The sequence below is a fragment of the Peromyscus maniculatus genome, chromosome 4, assembly GCF_049852395.1.
Source record: "Peromyscus maniculatus bairdii isolate BWxNUB_F1_BW_parent chromosome 4, HU_Pman_BW_mat_3.1, whole genome shotgun sequence".
In the NCBI taxonomy this organism is placed as follows: domain Eukaryota; kingdom Metazoa; phylum Chordata; class Mammalia; order Rodentia; family Cricetidae; genus Peromyscus; species Peromyscus maniculatus.
Window position 1 is genome coordinate 19,518,045 of NC_134855.1, and position 15,423 is coordinate 19,533,467.

General features: G+C 37.7%; 1 protein-coding gene across 1 annotated transcript in view; it reads right to left on the reverse strand.

Annotated features, from left to right (window-relative positions):
- Lrp1b (LDL receptor related protein 1B) overlaps positions 1-15,423 on the reverse strand; it is a 1,955,528-nt gene that overhangs the window by 186,423 nt on the left and 1,753,682 nt on the right. The gene's annotated exons all lie outside the window — the stretch shown is intronic.

Here is a 15,423-nt window from a genome sequence, read left to right on the forward strand (position 1 = left end):
AAGATAGCCACAGGGCAGCCTTGGTCCTCATGGTCTGGCCTGCCTCAATCATCCACAGGCCCAACCACAGCACCAGGCGGGTGGGTGCCATTATGATATGGTGGAGAAGTGGAATAGAGAGCCGGAATGGTTCATGTGCTGTGGGAAGAGGCAGTTCTGAAAAAGACAGTTGTTAAGAATGGACTGATGTTGGCCACCTGCTTGCCACTTGGGACCAGGGTGATGTCTGGGCCTGGGCTGCTGCCTAGAGCCATGTCTGTCCTATCACAACTGGAGTCTACGTTAAGGTGTATGACCTATATTGCCAACTAGGCCACAGGGATGCCCAGGGTCTGGGCCACTATCTGTGACCATTTTGGTGTCAGAGGGCTGTGTTGCCCCTGAGGTCATGTTGATCCAAATAGCTTGTGCTGCCATGGGTGACATGATGATATCTGGCCAAGGGCTGCTGGGACAATGTCTGTGTTCATGGCCCTGCAGCAGACAGCCTGTGTTGATATCCCTGGCTTCAGTAACCACTGAAGATTATGTGAATGAATGGGGTCATATGGCTGTCCTAGGGCTATGTTGCCATAGGGACCATAAAAATCTGAGTGGTCTAAGCTGCTACCTGAGGCCATGATGATATCCAAGCCCAGACTGCTACTGAGGACCATGTCTGGGACTGTGGTCCTACCACAGCCAGGTTTTGCGTTTATGTCATTGGCCCATGGTACTACCAAAGGCTACACAGATGCCTGGATTCTGGGCCACAACTCATGCCCATGTTGGTGTCTGAGAGTTATGTCATCACTGGGGTCATGCTAATCTGGCTGGTCTGCACTACCACACAGGGAAATCCTGTCATCCAGATCTGGGCTGCTGATGTGAGACATATTTGGGTCTGTTGCTGTGGTATTGTCTGTATGTCAAATTGCTCTGATTGGTCTCTAAACAAAACACTGATTGGCCAGTGGCCAGGCAGGAAGTAGGTGGCCAGGCAGGAAGTAGGTGGGACAAGGAGAGAGGAGAATTCTGGGAAGCAGAAGGCTGAGGCAGAGAGACACTGCCAGACGCCGCCATGACCAGCAGCATGTGAAGACACCGGTAAGCCACCAGCCACTTGGCAAGGTATAGATTTATGGAAATGGATTAATTTAAGCTATAAGAACAGTTAGCAAGAAGCCTGCCACTGCCATACAGTTTGTATGCAATATAAGTCTCTGTGTTTACTTGGTTGGGTCTGAGCGACTGTGGGACTGGCGGGTGACAAAGATTTGTCCTGACTGTGGGCGAGGCAGGAAAACTCTAGCTACAGTCTGTGGCCTAGCAGCAACCAGTGTCAGGGTGATGTCCATGGCTCCTGTTGCCACCAGTATTGAGTAGATGCCCAGAGTCTGGACAGCTACCTGAAACTATGTTAATATCCTAGGGTTTTTCTGTCTGCCTCTATGTTTCTGCTGCAACTAAGGTCTGTGATGATGTCCACAACCTGTGTTATCAGAGGGGTAATAGGAACCACATGTCTTGAAATCCAAGGGCCATGCTGAATTAGCCCTGCTTAACACTGGCCCTGGGATAGCTGGCTGTGCCCCTCACTGGAAATGGCAGCAGGAAAGCTGGCCTTGTCCGTGCTTTGGAGAACTGGCTCCCATACTAGGGAGAGATGACCGAAGTAGCCCAGACAGACCAGACCAGCTCAGCTACCACCCAGACCCACATCCTAAACCTTGGGTTGGCACACCCTAATATCTAACCCATCTATGCCCTGCTGGAGTGTGTGAAGGGCCTGAGTCTTCAGAACAATAACTGCTGGATCTCCATGACTCAGGGCAACAGCAGAATATTCGAGAGTTATTTTGGTGAGGGTTCAGTGATAATGGTATATCAGAGGCCAGAGGCCTTGAATCAGACTAATGACTCATTGCAATAATCATTTTGTGGATGGAGCTGATTGGACAAAAGGGTATGCCGTGTGACACACAGCAGCTCCCATTGCCAATGGGATGAATGAAGAAGTGTTGAAAAGACAGAGGATCAAGGTGGTGTTTTTGTTTGTTTATTGTTTTGTTTTTAATTAATTTGGAGGAGATGCTGCAAGGGTGGGGGGTGAATATGGATGTAATGGGGATTGTGGGGCATAATGTGAAATCAATAAAGAATTTAAAAAGAAAAAAAGAGAGTTCCCCTTGCTCCACATCCTCTCCAGCATAAGCTGTCTTCAGTGATTTTGATCTTAGCCATTCTGAAAGGTGTAAGGTGGTATCTCAGAGTTGTTTTGATTTGCATTTCCCTGATGATTAGGGGTGTTGAGCAATTCCTTAAATGTCTTTCAGCCATTTGAGCTTCCTCTGTTGAGAATTCTCTGTTTAGCTCTATAGCCCATTTTTTAACTGGACTGTTGGGCATTTTGATGTCTAATTCCTTGAGTTCTTTATATATTCTGGGTATCAGCCCTCAAATGTGGGGTTGGTGAAGATCTTTTCCCATTCTGTAGGCTGTTGCTTTTTCTTATTGACCATGTCCTTTGCTCTACAAAAGCTTCTCAGTTTCAAGAGGTCCCATTGATTGATGGTTTCTCTCAGTGTCTGTGCTACTGGTGTTATATTTAGGAAGTGATTTCTGTGGCAATGTGTTCAAAACTACTTCCTACTTTCTCTTCTGTCAGGTTCAGAGTAACTGAATTTATGTTGAGGTCCTTGATCCACTTGGACTTAAGTTTTGTGCATAGTGACCAATATGTATATCTTTGCAGCCTTCTACATGTTGACATCCAGTTATGCCAGCACCATTTGTTGAAGATGCTTTCTTTTTTCCATTGTACAGTTTTGGCTTTTTTGTCAAAAATTATATGTTCATAGGTGTGCGGATTAATGTCAGGGTCTTCAATTCGATTCCATTGGTCTACATGTCAGTTTTTATGCCAGTACCAAGCTGTTTTTATTACTGTACCTATAGTAGAGCTTGAGGTCAGGGATCGTGATGCCTCCAGAGGTTGTTTTATTGTACAGGATTCTTTTGGCTACCCTGTTGGTGGGCATGCAAGCTTGTACAGCCACTTTGGAAATCAATATAGCACTTTCTTAGAAAATTGGGAATTAATCTCCCCCAAGACCCAGCTATACCACTCTTGGACATATACCCAAGGAATGCTCAATCATACCACAAGGGCACATGCTCAGCTATGTTCATAGCAGCATTATTTGTAATAACCAGAACTGGAAATAACCTAGATGCCCTTCAAATGAAGAAAGGATAAATAAAATGTGGTACATATACACAATGGAGTACTACTCAGCAGAGAAAAACAATGACATCATGAGGTTTGCAGGCAAATGGATGGATCTAGAAAAAAAATCATCCTGAGTGAGGTAACCCAGACTCAGAAAGACAAACATGGTATGGACTCACTCATAGGTGGATACTAGATGTAAAACAAAGGATGACTAGACTGCTACTCACAACTCCAGGGAGGCTACCTAGAAAAGAGGACCCTTAGAAAGACATAGGGATCGCCCAATGACAGAGAAATGGATGAGATCTACATGATCAAACTGGACATGGGGAGGGGGTGGTAATGAAGGGCAAGGGTTGAGCGAAAGAGCGTAGGGGAGCAGGAGATCCCAGCTGGATCAAGAACAGAGAGGGAGAACAAGGAAAATGAGACCACGATAACTGAATACCCCATGGGAATAAGAAGAAGCTAAGTGCTAGAGAGGTCCCCAGAAATCCACAAAGATACCTCCACAATAGACTACTGGCAATGGTCGAGAGAAAGCCTGAACTGACCTACTCTGATGATCAGATGGCCAAACACTCTAACTGTCATGCTAGAACTCTCATCCAATGACTGATGGAAGCGGATGCAGAGATCCATGGTCAGGTCCCAGGTGGAGCTCCAGATCAGAGTCCAATCAGTGAGAAAGAGGAGGGATTGTATGAGCGAGAATTGTTGAGTCCATGATTAGAAAAAGCACAGGGACAAATAGCCAAACTAGTGGAAACACATGAACTATGAACCAATAGCTGAGGAGCCCCCAACTGAATCAGGCTCTCTGGATAAGTGAGACAGTTGATTAGCTTGAACTGTTTGGGAGGCATCCAAGCAGTGGGACTGGGACCTGTCCTCAGTGCATGAGCTGGCTGTTTGGAACTTGGGGCTATGCAGGATACTTTGCTCAGCCTGGGTGAAGGGAGGAGGGGACTGGACTTGCCTTGACTGAATCTACCAGGCTGAGGTGAATCCCCAGGGGAGTTCTTGCTTTGGAGGAGATGGGAATGGGGGGTGGGTGGGGGGTGGGTGGGGGGTGGGGGGCCAGGAGGAGGGAGAACAGGGGAATCTGTGGCTGATATGTAAAATTAAATTAAATTATAAAAAAAAGAATTAAAGCATAAAAAATAACAATAAACTGAAACTGGTACTAGGTTTGCATTCTCTGCATTATATAATTATGTCCTATAATGTTATTAAAATGAATTTGGATAAAACTTATTAAGATATGCAGTTTAGATTGGAAAATTTAAAAATATTTATTTTCTTCATATTACTATCGGAATTACATTCAGATTCTTCCTTCCTATTTACCCAAGATGAAGTTTATATTTGGGAGAAAAAAAAGCTGAATAAACCTTCATATCCAAGACTTCAAATTGGGGAAAAGTGAACAGGCCAGATCTGAGTCACACCTTAGACAAAGGCAGAGCTGGGATTAGGCACAGGCCTCTGAGTACTAGATTACCATCACCTAAACTGTCCAGATTCTTTGGAAACCTATGTTTCACCATTTAGTAATGTCTGTATTTAACTTACCACCTTTCTCACTCTGTTCCTTCTTTTGTTAAATTAGAATAATAACAGTAACAACTCTTAAAATAATGTCAATATCACCTAGTATGAATGTTTTTCTAATGTGTACAAGAAAGCAATTTACCTATATCAGAAGCTCAGTAATTTCCTTGTGCTACCTTCCCTTTCTCCCCTTTCCACTCTGCTCTCACTTCTGATAGTGGGTAAGAAGAAAATCTCAGACCTTCCTTCCAAGCTGCTGAACCCTGGCTCCAAACACAGATGTGAATGACAAAAACTGGAGAACGTTCAAGAGTCAGAGTGGACAGTTAGACCATGTTTAGAGATACTACTCAGGTATCGGAGTCCCACAAATTATTACTGCCTCTTACTGTTGGTTGGCGTTTACACTTGATTATCTTCAAAAGTGATGTCTTTGTGTTTTGGGGCCAACATTTTATAAAGAGCCTCTTTATAGAGCACTAAAATTGGTGACAGATGAGAGCAGTCAACATCAAAAGGAACAAGTGACCAGAAGGCAAAGGTCAGCTATTGTGATATTTTGTTTGTGTTCAGACAAATAAAGCTTGCCTGAAGGTCAGAGGGTGGAGCTACCCACTAGTTAACCATTGAAGTTGGAGGTCTGTACAAACAGGAGACAGGAAGCGATAAGGTAGGGTGGAGACAGGAGCTCAGCCCCTTTTTGGTCTGAGGAGTCTGAGAGGTAAGAAGTGACTGTGGCTGCTCTTTGCTTCTCTGATCTTTCAGCTTTTACCCCAATATCTGACTCCAGGTTTTTATTATTAAGACTATTTAGGATCGTGCTTCAGTCAGCCAAAGGGAAGAGGTACGGAAAAGTCATAGGGACAATTACTATCTTGTAACCAAATAAAATTAATTAATGAAAAAAAAAAGAATTTGAAGGGTGATACCCTACATGGCTGGAAAATCAGCTTCTTGAAGCTGTGCTTTACTGAACATAAACCTCAGTGCCATGGAGTTAGAAGATAAACCTGCAAAGCAGACCTATATGCCTTTAAAGCAATACATACTCTTGCCATTCCTTTGCATGTCTGCCAGGACTAAGTGACAAAGACCCATTGCTAAGGACACTATATTTTGGGCATATCTTTAGCTTCAGACTTCCTGGGTAGAGCTGTTTACACAGGCTGATTAACTGAGAAAATCATCAGTGACATGAAGAGTTTGGAATATTACCAATCTATAAACTAATTACAGTTTCTCTTGGGATATCTTTACCCTTCTAAACAGCCAGTCCTTGCCAATCTCTGTATCAGACCTAACATCCCAATAGACAGATAAACACCTTTGGAATGTGTTAACAAAACCCTATTCTCCACCAATGAAAGGACTAAGAATGGTGTCAGATAAGATCTTAAGTCTATAGTTGAGAGTTCTGTGCCTGCTGAGACTGACCAGTTAATGTTTTTACCAATATATTTTTTTTAAATGCACTGATTTATAATTTTCTTTGGCTGATACTGCACAAACTTCATGAAACTACTTCCTTTTTGTTACACTGTTTTTGAGGAGACTGAAATCATTGTTCCCTAGGGGATCATAATCACTCAAATCTAGCTCCAGAATGAACTACCTCTTAATGCCTTTGAAGTGAGATTTGTGTTTCCGTGTTGAGAATTTCATAGTCCTAGAAGGTTACTTGTGAAGCTGTGGAAGTGATCCTTGGATTACAGTGGAGAAGCCAAAATGTTGGAGATGCCAGCATTGCACAACATCTGCAAAGGAGACCTGCATAAAGGGAATGAATCCAAATTGAGAGATGAATGCTGCAGGTATCAATACTAGAGGGGTAAGGGCACCTAAGCCCTTTGAAATTTTACTTCCAGATGCCAGATATGGTACTATAAGATTTGATATCTGCCTTATTGAGTTTTGGTCTTTCTTTGGTCCAGTTTTTATTCGGTATGCCTATTACTCTATTCTAGACAGGAAATATATATTATGTGCTATTACATGTTGGAAGTATATCATATTACATTTATTTTACAGGGCACCATAGTTAAAAATATTGCCTTGAGTCTCAGAGCAGACACTGGACTTTGGATTTCTGAAGAGTGTTGAAACTTTAAAGACTATGGGGATTTTTAAAGTTGAACTAAATGGAACTTTGCATATGATATGGTCAGGCACCTATGAGGATCAAGAGTAGAATATATAGGTTTAAATAAGAAATACTTCTATAGCCTCAGGTATTTTAATATCTGGTTTCTCTTTGGTGAATGTTTGGAAAGGCTGAAGAATGTCACTGAGAGCAGACCTTGGGAGTTTATAAGCTTGTCCTACTTTGAATTCTCTCTGCTTCGTGTTTACAGTTGAAGATATGATTTCTCAGCTTCCTGATCTGGTTACCTGCAGCCATGTCTCAGTCATCATTGACTCTTGCTCTGGAATCATAAGCCAAATAAACTCTTCATTCAATAAGTTGCTTTTGGCCCTAGTATTTTATCATATAACCCAAAAGTAACTTAAACATGGTTGTGAAACATATAGTGCCCTCCCTCACACGCCAGGCTCTAATGGATAGTTCCAATCCAGTGGTGGCAGAGACACCTCTGGATAGACTAAATGGTTCATGAAATAACAAAAGTCTTCAATCCAAGAGGAGGACTGGTAGGGAGGAGTAGCATGTTGACAGTGAATGTGGTAATATAAGGAACTGATGGGAAGAGAATAATCAGAACATATTATATACACACATGACATTGTCAAAGAACAAAATAAACTAATACAACAAAAAGAGGCAAACATATGACTAAGTTCTCCACAGACACAAATGATTATTTTCTCTTTTCCAGCAATGTTTTTCATTGGAACTTCTCAAAATAATCATCCAAGGAAATTTAGCTCTAGATCATTTTCAAAGGGTTCTTCACTTTATAATTCAAGCTGTGTGATGATGATTACCTCTTTCTTGCTTTACAATTCTCAGTTTTCATATATACTAGGAGAGGACTCAGCTTCATTGATCCCAAATAGGCTCACCAGTGAAATTGGAAATAGAAATACATATGGAAACTTATATTTATACAAATGAAGATTAATGCATTAATCTAATGTAAATATACTGCTTGGAAATGGACTGTTCCTCTCCTTCATCTAAGTTATCATGAACCTGTGAATTCAGACCAAAGGTTAGACTTGTTTGCTGCAAGAGAATGAACTCTACTTTAAATACACAGAGTGTATATTTGATGTATGTGATCATTTTCCTAATAGCTAACACACACACATGCATGCATGTATGCATGCATACATAAACACACACACATAGCCTCACACACACAGACACACACACAAACACACACACACACACAAACACAAATATAAATACTATAAATACTGAATCATCCATTGTAGTACAAATGAGTTACAAAAGAAGCCCTCAAGTGACATTGATAAAACAAAATTACAGTAGGTTAGCGTCAGTGTTTTTACTTAAACACAATTATAAAACACATAACCTATAGTAATGGTATAGAAAATGGAAACATCTGTCACTAAGAATCTATGATATTGCCTGTTAAAATGCAACCATATACTTACAAAGATATTGGTTGGACATTATATCTGGTCCTGAATTCCACAAAGCTGAGCAGCCAAAGGCACTAATTTTAAGTTGATGCAACATATAATCCAACAGACAACTATTATTTAAACAATATTATTGTGTATTCTGTTATTAAACATCTAATGAAAGAGTTAACCACACACTGCTTGTATTCATTTGCAGACAGTCATGTCTTGGGAACCAGGCTAATTATGATGATATTTACAAAATTATTCTTTCAATGTTGAAAAATACCATCTCTATCTCAACATGAGATCTTGGCATAGATAAGCTCCCACTTTTTAGGCAGATTGCAAAGTTTTCATTAGTTAATTGGTAAAAAATGAATTCTATCTCCAATGGGATTAATAGTCTGTATTTTGCTCTAAAATAAAAATGCTGAAGTACTCACTAACATCAATTATTTCTTAATAGCAGAAACATATGTTACTACTTTTCTAAGACTTGGAAACCTTTGCTTTCATCTCAGAAGACAACTAAAATATATTAATTGAGTTTAACCATCTACTTTCTTTCAAAAAACTAAATTCCTGCTTGTGCAAGGCCTCTTAATAAATGAAAACAATGTATTATCCTTGTTCTTAACTAGTTAGCTTAAATCATCAAAACTGTAGCAAGTCAAATAGTGACATTTGTATTTAAAATATGCCCTGAGGGGTACAGTACTACAGTGCTTACAATGGGAAGGAATGTGTTCTCATTTTAGATTGGAAAGAGATGCATCTACTTCCAATTTATCACAACTTTTCCTGTTCTCTTTCCCGCAGCTTTGAGTCTGAGAAGAAGCATAAGTCTTACCAATGTCCACCGTCTCCCAGCTTCTGGCCCCATAATCTACACTGGAGCCAAAATTGCAGCAAGGACATGGGAGGGTCTTTCCAAGTCCTAAGCCTGACTAAGGATCTACTGACAGCTGATGGCTGCTGCACATAAGAACATATTGGCAACATTATGTAGACTTAGTGAATTTAAAAAATAATTACATGTAGTTGGAGAAAAGTTAGTGATAGAGGATGCAGGAGGAGTTAGAGGGGAGAGAGTGGCAATGGATTTGATCAATACACATTATATTCATTCATGAAATTCTCAGGCCATATTTTTAATTACATTTGTATAAACTTAAAAAAATTCATGCATTAGAAGAGAGGATTTGGGTCAATGATCTCAGGAATAAACTAGAACAAGAGAATAAAATCAACCCTCAAGGTAGAGACAAATTGAAAAGACACATCACAAAGTGTGAGGCAATATTTGCAAAACACTTATTTGAAAAAGATTATAGGCTCAATCATGCGAAGAATTTGTTGTTCACATGTACAGAAATAAAGAATCTAAGAAAAAATAGAAAGATGACACAGATACTCCACCAAAGAAAATATAAACATATGGAGTGATATTCAGCACATGTCATTAGATACAAAAGCAACACTACATTTATCATTACTATATATCTAATAGAAAGACAATGATTTATGCTATCATTATCACCAGAGATGGGGAGCAATCACTCAAGCTTCTGTAGAAACTTCAAAAATATCAAAGAAGAAACTATATATATATATATATATACATATATATATATATATATATATTTCAGTGTCATGAAATTTACAGTTTTAATGTAGTTCCTTCTGTGCTTTATGTAATAAAGATACTTTCGGGTATTTTAGTGAGGTCAGAACAAACTATTCATTTCAGTGTCATAAAAGTTAACACAGACTACTCATATACTTGAGTGGCATTTTCAAGTTTTACTGTGTGCTCCTATTCATATATGTTTATTTATTTTGATCCTATTAGCTTACTATGGTCAAAGGTACTGCATCTAATTTAAATGACAAAACTAGAAGAGACCCACACAATCAAACCAGTTCATAAATGCTAATAGTTAATGGAGCATCAGTATTTAGGAATGATTTACATGAAGTCACCCAACAAGTACCTCCAGCATACTTTCCTCTGAAAACGAAGAGGATATCCTATTATGTGAAATGTGAATAGCTCTATATACTTCCACCCTCTAACAGTTTAGGTCACGTTTGCACAGTGATAGAGTTGATACCATAAAGCTGTTGGGAAGATGGTAGAGCTTACCTAAAAGTGAAAATATACGTATGTGTACAAAAATAATATCAACGTCTTGATGTCTAAATTTCTGGTAGGCATGTACTTGAACAAACCAAAATAAAACGTATTTATTTTATTTTCTTCACTCATTCCCCACACACTTTTGGAAGGCAGATTCAGCAATAGGTGCTTGGTATAACTTAGAAAGTATCAATTAAACTCATAATTTGACAAGAGCGACAGTTGCAGTTGCAGTTCATAGAGCCCTTTTAAAAGGTAACAACATGAAAGTACTTTCAACATATAGTTAAAATATGGCAGAATGCGTATAATAATGCCTACAAGTGGTGTATAGAATCACAGAAGCTATCTGTACCAGGGCTAATAATGTGAGAAAAGGTTTTGTTTGTTTCTAACTAAAAAAAAAAAATGCTACAATTAGAAGCTGGCATAACACAATCAAAGATAGCAAGATGCAAATTATATTTAAAGCATGAAACTTGGGAAGGTTTCAGGGAAGAGATGTAAACATAAATGATAGAATAAGCCAGGTAGAGAACAAAAGGACTTTACGTTCGTTGCCTGGAGGATGGTGGTAAAATTATTTAGTTGAAAGCCTTGAAACAAAGAATTTTTACTCAATGGACAATGTTAGGTTAATTCATATTTTTACTTGGAAAAAATAGAAAGAGAAAAGTAGCTTTAATTTACATAGAAATGATTTTTACAGACAACATACAAGTGTATCTTGCTTGTTTACAGTGTGGTCAGTACAGGTGCACCTGCATTAACTTTATGACCCAGACATTAATGAGCTTTGTTGCGGTAATGTATGTCATGTAGAACTGTGGGTACTTTAATTCCTAGCCTTTCTTTGATTATAATTTGTAAATATGGTTGATTTTAATTCACAAACACATCTATGAATATCTTCTAATTGAAAGCAAGATGATGGAAATGAATGAATATATATGCTGAGCCAAACATGAAACTAGTAGGAATTTTACACTGTCAAGAAGTAAATACAGCTGAAAAACTAACAAGTTTCCTCACCACATATACATTGCTCTGGGATGGCAGTCTAGCTCTTACCAATAAAGTCACATGTAATTTTCTTAGATTATATATATAGTAAGTGTATATAATTATATTGTAACTATGCACACTACCCACATGCATGTTAATTATGTGTATCTATTATCTAAATATATCCTATTTACACAATACCATAATCTACACATTATAAGAAAATTTATTTTGACTCACCTAAGTTACAAAACCTTGACTCACAACTTGTTTCATCTAAAATACTACAAAATAAATGTATCAGTAAGGCAATATTCCCAGAAAAGTTGGAGGAAAAATATAATAACTGACCCCCAAATTAAAATATATCCATTTTTATTCATTCATTCGTTTGTCACTCACCATCTAACATGGCCCTCTGGAGAAGATAACATTTCTGCTAAGTATTGCCAACTGGTAGAAGGTTGCCTGACTTGAAGGCTTTAGTCCATACTGAGGAAATCTGAGATAAATGCTTGAATTTCAAAGTCAGAAAGGGGGACTTGGAGACGTTTAAGGATTTACTGACAAAAATAATACGGGACAGATTTTTCAGATAGTCTGAATTTTAAGTTTTTCAGAACAAAACATATTCTAAGCACTATTTAAGGAAGTAATCGTTGGTAATATATTTTCAGTTTTTACCTAGTTTAAAAGGAGATTTAAGTATTTATATGAAAAACTATAATTCACTACTTATTCATGTCTTTAAATAAAATTACAGAGATTGTCCAATAGAGGCATCATCAAACAAAATGTGATTAATGATTCTCATCATCTGTAGAATGCACTTATCCCTGACTTTATGACATTGAGTCTTACTTTGCACTTGTCATGCTTAGTTTGTCTCAGTTCATGATGTAAGAGTAGTCTAAATTTGTTTTGTAAAAGTATGTCTTTCAAGGAATCTTCCCCATACTTGTAGCAAATTGGTGAGCATTCATAAAATATGACACTCAGCAAAAGTTACATACATTTGAAGAAACATCTCCCAAAGCTGAAGTTTCACAGAGTAACATAAATTGAGATTAACCTGACCTGTTGGAGGAAGTACATTTCTTGAACAGTAAATATGGTGATTTCATTGTACACCCAGAAGAGGACAATGTGGCATATGTAGCTGTTGTGGAATATTTGTTAAAGATACATCATATTCATTTATGCATGGAATATCTGTTTAATGATGCAAAGATGTGATTCATTCTTTTATGTTCCATTTGTTTAACTCTGTGAAGCTGTGTTACTTTGTCTATCTAAATTGATCTAATAAAGAGTTGAATGTTCAATAGCTAAGTAAAAGAAAGAATAGGCAGGGCTGGCATGCAGAGAGAATAAGTAGGAAGGGAAGAAGTGGGGGAGGAGCAAGGAAAGGAGAAGAGAATACATCAGGGGCCAGCCACCCAGCTACACAGCAAGCTACCCAGCTACACAGCAAGCCATGGTATAAGAAGTAAAGAATAGAGAAAGATACAAGTGCAGAGGCAAAGGTAGGTGGGATAATATACATTAAGAAAAGTTAAGAATCAAACCAAACTAAGACTAGGCATTCATAAATAGAGATACATCTCCGTGTGTTTATTTGGGGGCTGGGTGGCAGGCCCGCAAAAGAGTAAAGAGTAAAAATAAGATAAAATAAAATAAAATAAAAAACCAACCACATTTAACTCAAGTCAGTAAGCTGAGTATCATGACAGATAATCCAAGGTTCACACATGATGCTAGATAACACAGAACCTCAGTGAGGGATTCCTCACAGTGAAGGATTCCTATCCTGTCCCATACACTTTTTTCATAATTCCATCATTCTAAAAAGCTTTTATATTCTGGGGCCTCTCTGACTCACTAAACTCTAAGTCTTTCAAATATCAAATTAAGACCAAATTTATTGATAATATTCTCTTACATTCATGATAAGCATTAGGCTTTCAGTTCAAGCCATGATCTCTGAACTGTTCTTTCTCATGCAGATTTTGTCTGTGACATATTACAACATTACGACAAATGATGGCAGTAAAGAGGCTGTCTGCCTTGGTTCAGTAGCAATCTAGATTGTCTGTGACCTATATCCACATATTGCTACTCATACTCTGGTTTATCCGCTGTAATTAGCACAATGTAAGTTTGAAACTATTTAAGTAGCATTCATCTACCTGTCCTCATTTATCCATTCCAAGCTTTTTTCTCTGAGTCTATCTGTCTCCTGTTTTTGAAACAATAACAGTTTGAGGACATTGCACTGAACAGTGGTTAAGACAATGTAAATATTTCCTAGTCTCACATATTCAAATATCTGTTTGGCTCCTTCCTAAGTGGGTGACAATGAGAAAAGTATTCCTGCTTCTGAGCCTTACATCTCTATTTGTAAAATAGGAATAATAATAATGAGTATTTTACAGATAATTATAAGAAATAAAATGATATTATTCATATAAAGCCCTTTCCCAATGACTAGGACATATCTTTTCAAAATTCTTAATTATTTCTATTAATAAACTCCCATGTATTTTGTGAGTCACAAATACGATGGCTTTATGATTTTAGGTATTTTTAAATGTACTTAAGGAAACAAATGTTATAAATATACAAGAGTAAGCTTAGTTATACACATAAAATATCAAAGGAAACAGTGTGTGCAAATATGATCCAATGCTTCATGCTAGATTGATTGTTAGTGTTAAAGAATGTTGTCATATACATAAGAAGCATTGATAGGATACAGCTATGCAGTTGAACCTCTTATGTTATGTTTCAATTCCTTATTTGTAAAACTGTCTCACATACTATGAATTTCTAATTCTAATTTTAGAAAGTATTTGTAAAGTTATGCTATTAATATTTTTTTCAAAGCTGGAATCCTAAAAAAAAAATACGTATTACTTTACTTATAATTTTTGCTAGTAAGTTCCATTTCCTTCTAAGTGAGATATACTTTACTCATAAATTCTTAATTACCAACCAGAACTCAAACATCTTTCAAAGCCTTCTGATTACTGAGGTGGCATCCTACATCACTGGCATTTGATAGGTAGTCAATAGTTATTTTGAAGCACACAGGGTATAGCCATTTTGTAATCTTTACCAGAGCAGAGATTATAATGCAGGAATAAGTAGTGAAATATCCTGAAAGATTATATTATTAGACCAATAACTAACATTTGATTGGATGTATATAGATGCCAATAACTCCAATTTTATAGAAAGCATGTCTAGTACAAATACGACCAAAGCAATATATCAACAAATTTTTATGGAGAATTTTTAAAAGCAGCTAAAAAAGCTATGCAAAATGTCTAATTTACAGGCACACCATTACAATTGTTAACTGAGAGTTCTATAAGATTTATATGGCAAAACCACAATTAACTTGAATTATATAATATGTTGGATTTCCTTTACTACATTTTCATTTCAGATGAAGGAACTATTTTTAAAAGATTAAAATATAATTGGATTATCCACAGGTACTCTCCAGGGACCATCATCTCACCTTAGTCCTCCAAATTATGGGCAAAGAAGAAGATATAATGAAGGCAAAGAAAATATCTTGAGTAAAATCAGAGAAGACAAATTTGCAAACCTATGGAAAGAGATCCCACCTAGGAACAAAAGTCCTAAAGAACACCAAGTAGAAGAGACTAGACAAGAAATTTTCCATGAAATATTATAACTGTAATGTGAAAAGCATAGGATAATGAACAGGTATTGATATACAAGAGAAAAATGCCAATTCACTTATAATGGCAGGAATAGTAGATAACACCCAATCACTCAATAAAAAATTTTTTTTGTTTTGTTTTGTTTTTTCGAGACAGGGTTTCTCTGTGTAGCTTTGCGCCTTTTCCTAGAACTCACTTGGTAGTCCAGGCTGGCCTCGAACTCACAGAGATCCGTCTGCCTCTGCCTCCCGAGTGCTGGG